The sequence below is a fragment of the Pinus tabuliformis genome, chromosome Q (genome assembly GCF_031772625.1).
Source record: "Pinus tabuliformis cultivar Carrire ecotype Pingquan chromosome Q, CPIR1, whole genome shotgun sequence".
Taxonomy (NCBI): domain Eukaryota; kingdom Viridiplantae; phylum Streptophyta; class Pinopsida; order Pinales; family Pinaceae; genus Pinus; species Pinus tabuliformis.
Genome location: NC_142296.1, coordinates 968548971 through 968565174, shown reverse-complemented (window position 1 = coordinate 968565174; position 16204 = coordinate 968548971). Strand labels below are relative to the sequence as shown.

General features: G+C 38.5%; 1 pseudogene; it reads right to left on the bottom strand.

The window, feature by feature from the left end:
* Nucleotides 1–251: 251 nt before the first annotated feature.
* The window catches only part of LOC149222705 (uncharacterized), a 53496-nt pseudogene continuing 37543 nt past the window's right edge, over nucleotides 252–16204 (bottom strand).

Here is a 16204-nt window from a genome sequence, read left to right as displayed (position 1 = left end):
AGTTGATGTTGAAAAAGCATTTACCTTTATGTCATTAGAGATATATTCTGCGTAGCACCTTTAGTAGTTAATTTCCTTCTAATTTAGGATAAAGAATGGTCTTGGAGCATTATTGATCATATGTCCTAGTTGAGGGTGGCATAAGTAGAATCCCATCTACTGTGTATATAGAACTATCACCTTGAAGTTTGTACAAACCCTGGGTTGATAAACAGAGTTGAGGAGCCCTTAGGAGTTGCAACACTCTTGGATCAATACCAAGACTCACTATCACCCATGAAATATGTCATGTTAAAATTCAATTCCATAGTTGATGTGAACTCACAACCCATAATAATAGGAATTAGTGATAGATATGCTAGAACTGAAAAGCTTTCTCCCAAAAGAGAAGAAAATGAGAGACCCACACACTAAACGCTGGATCACCACTTTGATGATGTGTGTGATTGAAACTACTAACAATTGTTGCTACTTTCCTAATTGTATGTCAACTGCCACTGGTGCCAATGACTTCCAAAAATTCAAAATCAGTATCTAGAGCATCTACTAATGCGTTTCCCAAGACACCCACATCATTAATGATCCAACAACTAGTGAAAGTGTTGAAGTCAACCAAGGGTAAGGAAATGCATTCAACACTTTCTTGTTGTAAATGTTGAAGACAACATTTAGGTTCCACCAAGCAACAAAATAGATTCCAATCTTCAATCTCTAAGCACCTGTTGGTGAAGAACAATTTTTTATTTTTTTCTGGAAGGACTTCATCTTGGACATCACTGTCAAGAACTAGCTCCATATGCGTTTGCGTGAACATTGAAGCATATCCTTCTTGAAGGCATCTGAGATAATCCAAGCCCTACACAAGGTGAAAGCTCGAGATATTTTCGATATATGGCTTTTCTATTAAGTGCAAATGAAAATCAAATGGATCCACCCACAGGACGAGACCGAGACTTCAAACTTGTTTTATATAGTACATTTATCTAATAACAACGCATTTACAATCATGATTTTGGCACAAGAAAACATTTTTTAACCTTGAAGTGCAGCAATCAACTGGATATTCTCAAGCCCTTTTAGGAGAGTTCCAAGTTAAGATTTGTTTTTGATACTCTACCAGTAAGTGGGTTTCATCGGAAACCATATAAATGTATTGAAAGTGGATGTTGGTGATCACCAAGAGGTGAAATAACCACAACAGGAGCTATTGTGTAGGACTCATGGAGGTTTAAGTTACATCCATGATGGTCACAAAATAAGGCTTAATGGATTATAGAAACCTGCCATGGAATTTGAGTAATCTCCATCAATTTATATGTGGTATAATTCCATGCACATTGAAAAATATATTAACAAAATTAGACAACCTACCAAGTGATAAGATCACCTTGATGTTATTGATAAGAATTCCAAGTAACATGTTTCAATTGACATGATGAAGATAGGAAAAGGTTAGGAAGTTGACCATCGCCAATAAGAGAAATGTATCACACAAGCTTGTGGAAGGTTGTGGTGCATATACATGCTTATCATTGATGTTAACTTTGCAATACAACCATATTGCGACATCTCTTCGTATGAAATATACTAAGTACTAAGAAGACCATAAGAAAATGTGGAAGCTTCATCACAATATGCTTTATCCCAAATAAATCCAAGTTCTTTCTTAAATCCATTTCAACAAAATTTATTAATCCCTTGTGTCCTAGCTCCAAAACATAATCCAACGGATGTAATGAATGACTCACAATAAGTTGCAATAGTGTCATGTGACCATGGATAAGATGCAATACTGATGAATGTAACTTGGACATGCTTGGAAAATGGATGGGGTAAGGAAATATCTATAGGAGAGTTGCATGATAGATATTTCTACCATTAATCCATTCTCTAGCTATAGAGAATGTGAAAATTCCTTGAAACACAACAAATGGAATTAATTATCCTAACTGATTAATAGTTTATTAATTTTCAAATTAATCACACTGCAATTTCTTCACTAAAAATAAATATTGCAGAAGCAAAATAGGAACTGAGAAAAGCTAATACACACACATAAAATGACACAGTTGTTTTGGGATAAATGTCCCCAAAAAAAACTAACTTGGGAAAACCGGTGCAATAGATGAGGGTTTATTTCATTATGCAGCACTGAATTCTAAGTACAATCTTTGAAAGCCCAAGTGGCTATCCAAACAACAAGATAAACAAAAAATACTTAGAGAGAATAATTATTTCCTCCACAAGAAAACTCGCAGCCTTTGAAATTTGGTTGTCAACCTCTACGTAGGCCGAATCTGTTTCTAACGATCTGTATGTTTGTGCTGGGAAATCCCGGGACCTGTGTGTCTATTATGGGAAAACCCCTGCAGCTTTATTCTGCGACATCAAAAAAATACGCTGACCCTTGTGGCTGCTAAGGAAAAGTTGTGACATGGAATAATTTAGTCACTCGCCTTTTTCCTCTTTTGAATCTAGAAATGTTCCTCTGTATCACCGTCCTTGCACCTCTGACACTTGCTACTTAATCTCTGACTCGATCTCTTGAACTGTCTAGATGACTGAGTATCTGCAAAATATATCCTGCATCTACCCATTGACTCCTTATAATCTCTAGTTGGGACTCCAACGACGAAGATTAAATTTTAATCAATGGTTGAGATCATCACTAAGTCAATCTGTGTGAGTCTCTAGATAATTCACACCCTTCTCAATTAATTACTATTAATTAACCCATTTTCCTAAGTTAGACTTGGGAAAAAATAAATGATTACTAATTAATTTAATTGATCCATTTCTAGGTGGAATCTCTGGAAACTATTGATGGGTTGTGTATATCTCATGTATTCTAGCCTCTCCACCAAGTTTCATGCCTGGAACACATCCGATACTACAAAAAATAACACTCCCTCCTAGTGAGGACTGCGTTCTATTGTTGCACACCCTACCACAACACCGTGTCTCTGTAACACCCTTTGTCACATTGCTGATGTCTGGACACTGCCCACCAAACACTGCACAACTCTGATGATGCATCTGTGTTTCTACTAACACTGCCATATTGTTGTCAACCCGACATTTTCACTACAACTCCCTCTCATCTGTTGTTTCTGCAACTGCAACTACTGCAATTGAGAAGCAATCAAAATATTGAATCAATTGTGTTTAGTATGATGCCTCTTTCTCCGTAGTCTTTGGCTACTACAAGATATTGCACTGTCACTAAAATATCTACGTTGCTACCAACTCTGCACTAAGCCACTTACTCTATTGTTAACATTGCACTGTGCTCCTCAGACCCTAACTGCTACTAGTCTACGACTGTTACTCTAGATCTGATTGCATCACTAACATTAATCCATCTTGCTACTGAATATTGTGGGCCCCATAGTAAGGTGATTATCCATGAGGAGGACACCTCAATGGGCCCTGCCCAAACATTTATAGTTCTGGACTATAACTCCAGGTCACCCCACCTCACTCTTGAAGGTATGGATGCCATCATAGCGAAGTATTCCTCCAACTTGGAGGACAACTTATCTATCTCAACTTACGTTGTTTGTTGGTCCTTCCTCTCCTACTTGTCCTTGTTCCTAAGAGGACACTGTGTACTGACCAAGCTCACCACATCTGAAGCACTTGACTTTTGATAGGCCCTTCTTCTTCTTCTTCTCTATTATCCCTACCCCTGACTGGGACCCTTAGACACTAGGGCTGCATTCTCCTCCTCCTTCACACCCTTCGATCAACGACTATTGTTTCCACTGATGGAACTCTTTAGAAAAGCTAGCCTCAACTCCTCCTGCTGTAAGTCAGACCACATTCTGTCCCATTTTGGTAGCTTGTCTCTTCCCAATATACTTTGGACAAGGACTTGTTAATCCTCTGAGATATTGTTCAGTACCAACCTGTTATGTGAATTTTTTCATCTACGGATAAATAAAATTTCCCTAGGTGGGTAGCTACACCTAGAACAACAGATTTAAACAGTTTAACCTTTTCTATAGAAGATAAATAATACAAGGGACCTAGTTGTTATCTTTCACTTCCCTTTGTCTCCTTTGAACAACTCTCATCTCTCCTTCTCGAACTGAATCCACTCGATAAGTACATGCAATCATAAACAAAGGACAAAAACCAATCAAAGCAAGAGATCTATCTACTATAAGAAAATGGAATCGAAAGAATTTACACATATAATCATCATACATAAAGACAAGAATATGGGAAAAGGTGTAAACAACTTTATTAAGTAGAAGGAAGAGTTACAACCAAGAAGTCCGATCCCATGTCACTCATCCAGCTTGAGTTCCATCCTTCATCACATCAAAAGAACAACACTCTAGTAGCATAACAATACTTGCTTACAATCTCAAACCTCACACCAACAGTATCTCCTTACAAATTCTCAAAGTCCAGCCCCTGATCACTATGATGAGTGCTCAATTTATAGGGAAATGGAGGTGGTTTTGTCATAAATTGGGCATTGAATGGCTTTCCAATTTGGGAGTTAGTTTCCATGGAGGAAGGGATGAGAGGATAGGAGGTTATTTGATTCATTCCCTATCCAATTTCGAGCTCATAGGAGAGGATAAGAGGTGGGAATCTTCTAGAATGATCTAGAATGAAAGAATATTCCTAGAACCCTATGAAGATTTCACTCAATCTTGCCTAGCGCAGGTCAAAGTGGGCCTAGGTGCTCTATAGAGCAGGTTTGAATGGGCCTAAGTGCTTTGCAACGCACTTACCCCTAACCAAGGCTGCACTGGTCCCTCAAGGAGTCATTTCAGGATGTCTTCAAGCTAGGAAACTCTCAGGAATGATGGCATTCAATGTGATGACTTGTCTAGGGCATGTAGCAATAGAATTAGGGTTTGATGAGCCCTAAAAGTACTAATCTGAATGATGGGAGTGATGTGCCCAAATAGACCTATAACAATTTCCCCCTAAAGCATGAAGTCAAAAATGATAATGTCGAGTGATATGTTTTACAATGTGATGAGGAGGTTCGGAAGCGGATGGTAACCTGCATTGTTTACAATACATAATATCATGATATTTTGGATTTTTCATGAATTGTTGAGGGAATGCATACCCATTCTCAGCATATAAGCTTTTCATTACTTGTACATAGATAGTCGTCTATAGATATAGACCCATGATGGGATGACCATCAGTGTAAATCCATCGTATGGATGATTTGGTACTTTCCTGAAATCGCAGCCCGGATGGATGAAACTAGATCCGAGGGGTCTTCTATCTTGTTCAGTCATTCGCTCAAGTACAAGTCTAACCATGTGAATATGTGATCTGAAGTCGAACATGGGAAGACACCATCTGATTACCAACCAATGATGTAAGTCGTTAATAGACGCGAGAGAAATCACCGATAATGATAATGATTCTCAAGGTACTGCGATACATTCTACATGGTGTGAATGGATGTTTTGATGTCGAACACCATACAAAGTCTTTTAGTCGAAGGCCAGTGATGTCAACCTATCGCTGGAAGTGAGAAACTTTCCATTGATGTATGCAAGCTCCAAGGTACTAAAAATGTGTTTCTAAATCAAATTCTTGGATAATGTGTTGAGGTCGACAAGAAGTGACTCGTCACAGGAGGGACTTAATTTATCCCACATCAACGACACAAAACGATTGTAATGATTTTTTGGAGATGAAATGTGACTAATGACACAAGGTTCAGGAATGGCGGTCATGAAAATGAAGGTTTATGAGTATTGCAAAGGATGAATTTTAATTGAGTGACTTCTCTTGAACATGTCAGTGACACTGAATGAATTGGCAGCATTGACCCAAAACCAAAGTAATGGATGGCATGATAGACCATACGTGTGATGACCATCAAGCAGATAACCCAACGCAAGTGGTCACAGAGATGAAGTGAAAGTGTCATGTTCAAGAGCGACCTGCTGCCACAAAGTGGTTTACCCCTTTTCCCATTTCCCCAGTCATTGCTGACTAATTCTTTATTTTTTATCAAGCTTGAGGAGGATAACATATGCTTGTTGTATAATTCCACCCTTCAGGTGAATCCATTGCTATGTGATGTTTTAACGAGTCTAGCGAAGGTGAAACTCGGTCTTGTCATGATGGACAAGTTTGTCGCTATTTGATGTTTTAATGAGTTTAACGACAATGATAACTCAGTCCTTTTCATGTTTATAGAGTTTGAAAAGGGACAAAAAGAAAACTCCACAAGTTATTTTTCGTAAGTTTGTCTCTCAAGTCTGAAAAAACGTAAAATAATACGAGAGAGAACCTATTGACCATGTTCGATCAACGTATTCCTTTTTCGTAAATAATCTATCTCAGTCTAGAAAAGGGTTAAACTTATATTGAGTAGATGTCATTTCCAATCCGTTAATGAGTTGAAAAGGACAAGCGCTCGGCAATATTTTCATATTTCGAGAGTCTAAAAAGAGCTTAAAGAGGACTCCAAGGGGGTTCCTTTTTCGATGTTTAATAGAGCTCGAAAAAGAGATAAAAGTATGCTTTGTGGTCAATGTTAGCCCCCTAATTTGCTCTCTTTTTTCCATTTTCCCCTTCCTAAATTATAACCATTTACCATTGTTTTACCTCTCTTATACACCCTCATCTTGCACTAATCCAAGAACGATGACATATTTCGTATGCCCTTTATTTTTCATATTTTTAATTCAACTTAGAATTAATTAATAATTTATTACATGATTTCTTGCTTATAATCACTCTTTGTAACTTATCGATATCTCCAATGTTTATTTGGTAGTCAAAGTACTTACCGTGACCGCTGATCCTAGTGCAGGATCGGATCTTGCACTGGTGCCAACACAACAAATCCTTGCAGCAGATCCAAACCTCCTTGATCACCGCCTCGTTTTGAGCAGCTTCAGCCACGACAGCAAGATCAATCTAAAGGCAGTCGAGCTTCAGCCACGACAGCAAGATCGATCCAAAGGCAGCCGAGATCGAATTTATGAAGAACGAACAGCTGGGGATTGGCTACGGCCAGTTTTGTTAAACTGTCTAATTTTGAAGGCCGAAAAGCTAAATTCTGCATTTGGTTATGTAATTGGTTAAATGATCTATTTTGGCCTTTGGCCAAAGATCTATATAATGAAGAATGTAAATAGGACGAGGATAGTTTTTGGATAGAAGTTTTTGTATAGAACAAAGACACAGCCAGAGAGGTGGTAACAGGTTGCTGTATTTTGTTATCACTTGAATCTGGGTTGGACGATGTATTCACGCATGTATTTGCCTCAGTGAATTAATAAAAAGGGAACTCTGCCTCATGTTTTATAAATCATATTTCTGTGTTTGAAGCTGATGAATTGATTAAAGTACTGAGCAGCGTTTTCGTTTGAAAGGGAAACGCGCTGGTTGGCTAGGGCCCAACCAACCCAACATGTTTACCCTATTTCTTGTTTCTTGTAATTTGTGTTTATATTGTCAAGTGTGATTTAATTTCAATCACATGCATTCCTGTCTGAGTGAAAGAAGATCTGTTGTGTGAAGTAGCTAAATTTCCTTTTCCTGAACCTGATTTCAGATTGGTTTTCCCTACCTGGTCCAAGCAGAAGAAATAAACCTGCACCAATGCACGTTGGTGTGATATTTCCTTTTCTACAATTCTGTTTGGTTGGTTTTCCCTGCCTGGTCCAAGCAGGAGAAATGAACCTGCACCAGTGCACGTTGGTGTGATGCACCAAGTTTTTCTAGTTTACTTACTGCAATTTTATTTCTTTAATTAAACACTTTATGACAAGATAAATATATATGGATTGTTTCTTTATTTCTGCACTCTGTCAAGATCAGAAACATTCAATTTTTATGTGTGCAATTTGATTTAACAGTATAATAGCACTTGCAGTAACTAAGCACTCATTTTAAGAATTAAATGCTAAGTGCAAGAAGCTTTGATCCGGTGCAAGAACTAGTTTCTTGCCACGGGATCTGAGTGCTTTGAACCTGGAAAAGTTCAAGCCCTTGCAGGAAGTAAAATGCCTTTAGTAAAGACACTATTTATACCCTATGCATAAATCTTTGTTCCTGCACTAGTGCAAGAAGACTGCGATAGTGTAGGATAGATTAGTGCAAGAAGGAAATATCTAAAGGAGCAGGTTTAAAGGGCCCATCTGATGAGACTGCTAAGTGTCTCTGCTAAAGAAAAACACACACTCAGTAGTTAAACAATAGTTAGCTAGAGTGATTGCCCCTTTATTTCTAAATCCCTTTTGCAAATGCATTCTTCCTTGTTCCAGTCTTAGATTATTTGATGGTTCAAGTTTCCTTTTTCTATTTTTAGTTTGATTCTGCAATCTTTCCTTTAAAGAAAGTAGGGATTTATATTAGAAATATTCATACCATCTCTGGCATTGCCTGTGCTTCGTCTCTAAGTTTACGGATCCCCCAGGTTGACAATTTAAGTGTTGAGGAGTTTTCTTAAGTGTAATTCCTGCACCCAACATTTTGGCGCCATTGCCAGGGAGGCGATTTGATTTGGTAAGAATTTTCTGATTATACAATAGAGGTAATTTTTCCTTTATTTTTGCAGTATTGTTTGGAAAATCTTCTTTGAAGGAATTTTACTGGTGTTGATTGATTTCTGACAGCATTTTTTATTAGAAGTTGTTTGTTATTTTTCTTTCTTTTTTGAAATGAATGCCTAGAAAAGGTAAGGGTTCAAAGCCCACTAAGGGCCGAAAGAATTCTGAAAACAATTCTCATATTGGGTCTCCTTCTGTGAGCAGGAAGCCCAATCCAATTCAAACCCATCACGCAGGAATAGTCCACCTGGATTCTGGTGACAACAGCTCAGGTGTGGTTTAGTCTATTGGGAGAAAAAGGGAAACAATGGCAGACCATGAAGATCATGTGGAAGGGACTGGTGAAAACTAGGTAAGTAGGGAACAATCCACTTTTGTGTTTCCAATTGTGGACCTTGATACTGTGGCACAAATGAAGAATATTCCACCATTAGCTCTCCCTCATTTCCATGGTAAAGTTCATGAAGATCCTGACTCTTTTTTATTTGAGTTTGATATTTTGTGTAGAAGTTATGATTATTCAACTGACGCTCAGAAGCTAAGATTATTTCCTGTTACTCTCAAGGACTCAGCTCTACGCTAGTTTATGGGGTTAGGAGGAAACACTATAGCCTCTTGGGATCAGATGAAGAGAGTGTTTTTGTCTAAATATCAAGAATATTGCAAAACTCAGGACATGCAGGATGAGATTTTTACAATCATACAGGATGATGATGAAACTCTTGAAGATTACCTAGAAAGATTTCTGTATATTTTACAAATGTCGAAACTTAAGATTGATTCCATTACTATTAGAACCTTGTTCTTAAAAGGACTTACTGATAATGCTAGAAAAAATTTAAATCTGTTAGGACAAGGTGATATTTCTCAGCAAACTTTTGAAAAAATTTGTGAATTATGCAAGAAATTTTCAAGAAATCAGTATAGATCCGGTAGAGGAACTCGAAACAGAAATAGAAAAACCGAATCTATTGATGCTATGATTATTGGATTAGAAAATAAAATGGAAAACATGAAAATTGATATAATGAATATTGTTACCAAACAGTTGGACTCTTTAAAATTTCAGCAAAAACTCATGAAGGAACAAGAGTCATTATGTATTTTCTGTCCTAAATGTAGAGACAAGCATCCTCCTAAAGAGTGTCCTCTTAATTTGAAAGAAACTAATAAGTGTGCTATTTGTGCAGAAGACCATGTCACAAAAAAATGTCCCTCTATACCAGGACTTAAAGCTATATTTACAGGGGGACAGCCTGAAGCTGAATACTTGTATGCTATGGGAGCAAAAAGAAATTGGCCTCAAGTAGGTGCAAGTATGGCTCCTGAATTTTCTCCACACTATTTTGGTTATAATTCACATGCATATTCTTATCCTAACACTAATCAGCAGTGGCAGTATGGGAACCAATACCAACATGGGCAACCTTCTCAACCATGGTAACAAGGTTGGAGAGGGCCAACTCATTCTCCATATTCCTACCAGCCACCCATGCAGTCATATCCATCTACACATACACCTTATTCAATGCCTCAACTTCCGAGTCAGTCTACTCCATCATTACCTTTACCTCCACCTTTTCGACCTCCTTAGTTGCCTGCTCAACCTATGCCCAATCCTAACAATAATAAAGTAGTGCAAATGATCTATGTAACAAACCCACCTTTACCATTCGAGTACCAGTCTATCCCAGTTGGGGTTCATGATATTCAATTAAGATCGAGAAGGACTGTAACATCAGAAAATCAGAAGCAACCTAGAGTGATTGTTGAAGAGAAAGAAGAAGAGGAAACTCTTAACCATTCTCCGAAAGCTGTCACTAAGCAGCCCTTACCCTCGGAATCCTTGCCATCTTCTTCCAACCAGCCTCCCTTCCCAGAGAGACTAGTAATGGAAAGAAGTGAGCCTATTTCTGAGACTAGCTTGGCATCAGAGCTTCAGAATCTTTTCATTAAGATACCTCTGCTCCAAGCCATCAAAGAGATCCCTATTTGTACCAAGATTATTAAGGAACTTTGTCTCAAGAAACCCGAGAGGAAGAGATTGGAACCCCAAACCATTCAATTTTTTGGTAGGGCAGCAAGGTTGATGACGGGATGTGTATCTATGGAAAAATATACTGATCCCAGAAACCATGGGTTTTAGTTCAGATTGGTGATGTCCTTGTCTCTAATGTTCTTATAGACCTTGGGGCAGCCATTAATGTCATGACTAAGCAAACCATGGATCAACTTCGGTTATCTCATCTGTTGGCATTATGATTCAGGTGTTGTCCTTGATGGCAAACTCATTCAGGTGGTAAATCAAGAAGGACGCAGGAAATATGTTCAGCAAGTGCGTCCCCGCAGGTATACCATACAGAACCCGCGTCCAGGGACGCAGGCCAGCCGTTCAGGAGGTGCGTCCGCTCAGTGCACACATTTCAAGGCAGAGAAAAGCACGTGGGGGTTTCTTGTGTGGTATCTAGCCGACGGTTTTGTGTTTCTATGGTGTCGGCTCGTGGTATTGTTCCACGCTTTGGGGAGAAGCTTGCCTATATAAAGCAAAGGAGTTCATTTGGATTGAGCATCATCTTGGTGGAACATCTCTTGGTGTGATCTAGTCCAAATCTATAAGGGCAAATCTTCTAATGGACTACGATCTATATGGCGCATGATCAGATCTGTGGATCTGAGTGTTTGGGTTGGTTCTAAAGTCCTCTTATCTTCTATATCTGAAGGGACGCAGATTCAGTGAAGGGAAAGTGCGCCGGGATGCAGTACAGTAAAGACTCAGGTGCGTCTCTGAGGCAAAGGACGCGGCGCGACTGTGGCATTGGGTGCGTCTCTGAAGCGAAAGACGCGGCGCGATAGTGTTTTTGGGAGCGTCGGTCGAAGAAAAGCAAAAAGGAATAGTGCGTCTGCACGCAGAACAGCATAAGGTATACTGCGTCCAGTCGCAGGCCACAGAAAGAAAATATGCGTCCCTGTCTTAAGATGATCTGTTGACTGTATATTTCTGTTCATAAGGTGTTCTGGGTTGTTTATGTAATTACTGATCTGATATCTGTAGTAGACTGTATCTGTTGTATACTTGTTGATCATTTGATTCTTCATGAAAAGAAGTAGGGGGTTGTAGCTCCCTTCCAGGAGAAACTGGAAAACGAGAAAGAGTTGTAGCTCTTTGCAGGTTGCAGCCTGCGTGCTGGTAAAGGACTGCACCAGTACAAAATCATTGTAAAAAGAATTTCTTGAAAGAAGATAGAGACATATTGCAGCAGGTGGTTTTTCTCCCGCATTGGGTTTCCACCTTACATCTTGTGTTCTTTGGTGTGACTGTCTATTTTCTTTATTCATGCTCATTGTTTTATGGTACTGATATGCAAGAATATTTCAAAAGATCAAATAAGGAAGATTTGGTAAATTGCTAGATAATACTGATTCACCCCCCCTCTCAGTATTATTTCCAACAATTGGTATCAGAGCAGGTCCTTCAGAAAAGCTTGATCGCTTGAAGGTAGATCGTTCATCATGAGCAACTACGAGAGAGAAGCATCAATCAGGCCACCCGTCTTCGATGGGACAAACTTCAATTATTGGAAGGTAAGAGTTACTGCATATCTTCAATCTCTTGGTACAGAAGTTTGGAACATTGTAGAATCAGGCTATGCCTTTCCTTCAGCTACTCCTACAGATCCAGCTGAGAAAAAGCAGTATGAAACAAATGCAAAAGCAGTCAGTACTCTATTAGGAAGTATATCTCAAACAGAGTTCATGAAGGTCATGCACTTCAAATCAGCAAAAGAGATATGGGACAAAATGATCACTAGCTATGAAGGAGATGAACAGGTAAAAGAAGCTAAACTTCAAACTCTCAGGATTCAATATGAGACTCTCAAGATGTATAATGATGAAAGTGTGGCTAATTATTTTCTTCGAGTAGATGAGATTGTTAATTGTATGAAAAATTTGGGGTGAAGAAATAAAAGAGACTATAGTAGTTCAAAAGATTCTAAGATCTTTATCCCCCAAGTTTGAATCTAAAGTATCTGCAGTAGAAGAAAAGGAAAATCTCCGTGTTCTCACTATGTCTCAGCTGCATGGAATTCTAACTGCTTATGAAATGAGAAAGGGAGGTCCATCAGACAGAAGGGAAGCTGCTTTTAAAGCATCAGGCAAAGAAGATCACTATGAAGCAAGTCATGTTCCAGAAGAAGAGGAAGAAGAATCAAATTTTGTCAGAAATCTTCAAAGAGGTTCTGGAAGGTTCAGAGGTAAGCTACCTTTCAAATGTTTTGCTTGTGGAAGAGTAGGTCATTATGCTGCAAAATGCTCTTATAAGGATAAAGAAAAGGAACCAGTTAGATGGAACAAGAAACAAAGTGCAAATAAGAAAAGCTACTACACCCATGAAGATAGTGATGGCTTATCAAACAGTGATGAAGATGAACAAGGTAACAAATATAGATTGTTAATGGCATTTGAAGATGATGATTATGAGGATGCTGTAGATGTGGATAACCTTTATGATGAAATTACTAGACTCAAGAGATGTATAGAAGAAAAGAACATGATTATTGATACTCTACAATTTCAGATTGATGAAAAGGAAAAACATCTTGAAAAATTAGAAGGTGAAATTGTTGGTCTTAGAAAAGAAATTGAGAAAACAAAAACTATTAATCTCAAGTTTGTCAAAGGATCTGAAACGTTGAATGAGATTATCAGTGTGCAGCGGTCTCCACTAAATAAGACAGGTCTGGGCTATAATGGAGAAACTTCTCAAGCATCCACTTCAAAAAGTTATCTTGATGCAGCAAGAAGAAATGAACAAGAGCACAAGGAAGATCATCAGGTAAAGCAGGGACAAACGTCAAACAGAAACTATCAGGGGCAATCCAGCTTAAGGGTGAACAAAAGCCACAACCAGCCACAGGTAAAATCTTCCCAATTTGGTTCAAGAATAGATGAAAATAGAAATTACAATCAGTTGGCTGGTAGATTCATTAATCGCAGAAACTTCTTCAATGGACAATGCTTTTCTTGCCATAACTTTGGTCACAAAGCAGCTCAATGTGTTGCGTATAAAACAATCATGACTAGGGAAGCTCAAAAGCAAAGAAGTATGACAGGGATTACAAAAAGGACCTATAACAATTTTTCAGCTCTTGAAAATGAAGTTGAATGCTCTATTTGCAATAATTTTGGACATGAAGATTTTGAATGCAGAAGCAGGTTTCCGGAAAGAAAGGTACAAGAACAAAAAAGGGAACAAACCTCAGGCACCAAAACATGGAAAATAAAGGAACCTCAAACAGAAAGATGTGGGATAGCATTCTATGCAGAAGGACAAGAAAATCTATGGTACATTGACAGTGGATGTTCAAAGCATATGACAGGTGATAAAGAAAAACTTGAATCTTATTCTAATTTAGAAAAGGGAAAGAAAGTCTCTTTTGGAAATGATACTCCTGCAACTATAAAAGGAAAAGGTATTGCTCCTTTAAAAGAAGATGTTAAGGCTGGAAATGTTTTGTTTGTTGATGGACTAAAGCATAATCTTCGAAGTGTAAGCCAGATGTGTGATCAAAGAACCGAGGTTATATTCAGATCAAATGGGTGTCTTGTTCGTGATCTTGATACAGGTAAAACAGTTCTCAAAGGTAAAAGAACTCCAAATAATCTATACATATTTGATGAAGGACAACAACAATGCTATCTAAGCAAGGATGAAGAGCACTGGTTATGGCATCGAAGGTTGGGACATCTAAGCTTCTCACAAATAAGGAAAGCTTGCAAATATCAGGCAGTTCGCGATCTTCCAGATATCAAAATTCCTGACAACACCATATGCAGATCATGTCAGTTTGGAAAACAGACCAGAACTAACTTTCCAGAGAAAGAAGGATCAGCCAGCATGCCTCTTGAGCTAGTACACACAGATGTATGTGGACCATTCAGAAAAAGAACACCTAGAGGAGAGGAATACTTGATATTATTTATTGACGATTTCTCCAGGTTTGTTTGGTTAGGACTTATGAAGCACAAAGATGAAGCTTTCGAAAAATTCAAATCCTTCAAAGCTTTGGTTGAAAATGAATCAGGTCACAAGATTAAGTGCCTCAGATCCGACAGAGGTGGAGAATTTACTTCAAATGAATTTTTCGATTTCTGTGATGAACATGGGATAAGGAGAGAATTTTCTACAGCTAGAACTCCTCAGCAAAATGGAGAGTAGTGGAAAGAATGAACAGAACAATCCAGCAAATGGCTCGTGCTATGCTTGATGAATCAGGAACTCCTGCAACCTTCTGGGGTGAAGCTGCACATGCGGCAGTTATTATTCTCAACAAGACAAATGTCCGAGTGAACAGCACTCAAACTCCTCATGAGCTCTGGAGTGGTAAAATTCCTTCGGTAAAGCACTTCAAAATCTTTGGGAGCAAATGCTATATCAAGAATACTGAGGAGCAGCTTGGCAAACTTGATCCTAGAGCAGATGAAGGAATTCTTCTTGGCTACTCTCCACATAGCAAAGCATACAAATGCTACAATAAAAGACTTGGCAGAATTGTTGACAGCATTGATGTAGTGGTTGATGAGAAGGGATACATTCCTAGGCAAATACATCGTGAAGACATTGAAGAAGATGAAAGCTACCCTCAAAGACAGAATGATGAAGAAGAAGAACCGCAAGAACAATCTCAAGAAGGACCTCACGAAGAAGCAGAAGAAAGAACAAGAATAGAAGAAAAGACTCCATCCAGATATGTTCAAAAGAACCATCCAGAATCTCAGATCATGGGACAAAAAGAAGCAGGTATACAAACTAGAAGAACAGTTGCAGAAGCTTCAAGTTATTTGGCATTACTCTCCTCTACTGAACCACAAAATGTGAAAGAGGCATGCAAAGATGAATGTTGGGTGAAAGCAATGGATGAAGAACTTGAGCAAATCGAAAAGAACAACACTTGGGAGCTGGTTCCTAGACCAAAGGATAAGAATGTTATCGGAACAAAATGGGTTTTCAAAAATAAATTGAATGAAAATGGAGAAGTAATTAGAAACAAAGCCAGACTTGTTTGTAAAGGGTATGCACAGCAAGAAGGAATAGACTTTGAAGAAACTTTTGCTCCTGTTGCAAGACTTGAGGCCATCCGAATGTTTCTTGCTCTCTCAAGTTGTCAGAACTTCAAAGTATTTCAAATGGATGTGAAATCAGCCTTTCTGAATGGAGACTTGGATGAAGAAGTGTACATTGAACAGCCAGATGGTTTCATTCTTGGAAACGATCCAAATCTTGTATGCCGATTAAAAAAGGCTCTCTATGGTCTCAAACAAGCTCCAAGGGCTTGGTACTACCGGTTGGACAAATATCTTCATCAACAAGGTTTTTCAAAAGGTTCAGCAGATAGCAATCTTTATATAAAAGTTGAAAATGACAAATTACTAATACTTGTTGTGTATGTAGATGACATTATTTTTGGCAGTAATGAAGAAGCTATGAGTCAAAGCTTTGCCTCGGTCATGCAGAAAGAATTTGAGATGTCCTTGCTAGGAGAACTGACATACTTCCTTGGTTTGCAAATCCAACAAAAGAAAGGAGGAATCCTTTTATCTCAAACCAAGTATCTCAAGCAGATTTTGAAGAAATATGGCATGGAAGATGCAAA